This window comes from Austrofundulus limnaeus, unplaced genomic scaffold, assembly GCF_001266775.1.
Source record: "Austrofundulus limnaeus strain Quisiro unplaced genomic scaffold, Austrofundulus_limnaeus-1.0 Scaffold242, whole genome shotgun sequence".
NCBI classification, from domain to species: Eukaryota; Metazoa; Chordata; class Actinopteri; order Cyprinodontiformes; family Rivulidae; genus Austrofundulus; species Austrofundulus limnaeus.
Window position 1 is genome coordinate 809,543 of NW_013952644.1, and position 393 is coordinate 809,935.

Here is a 393-nt window from a genome sequence, read left to right on the forward strand (position 1 = left end):
GTGTATTACAGTGTTACAGTGTGTATTACAGTGTTACAGTATGTATTACATTGTGTATTACAGTGTTACAGTGTGTATTACAGTGTTACAGTGTGTATTACAGTGTTACAGTATGTATTACATTGTGTATTACAGTGTTACAGTGTGTGTTACAATGTGTTTTACAGTGTTACACTGCATGTTACAGTGTTACAGTGTGTGTTACAGTGTGTATTACATTGTGTATTACAGTGTTACAGTGTGTATTACAGTGTTACAGTGTGTATTACAGTGTTACAGTATGTATTACATTGTGTATTACAGTGTTACAGTGTGTATTACAGTGTTACAGTGTGTATTACAGTGTTACAGTGTGTATTACAGTGTTACAGTATGTATTACATTGTGTATTAC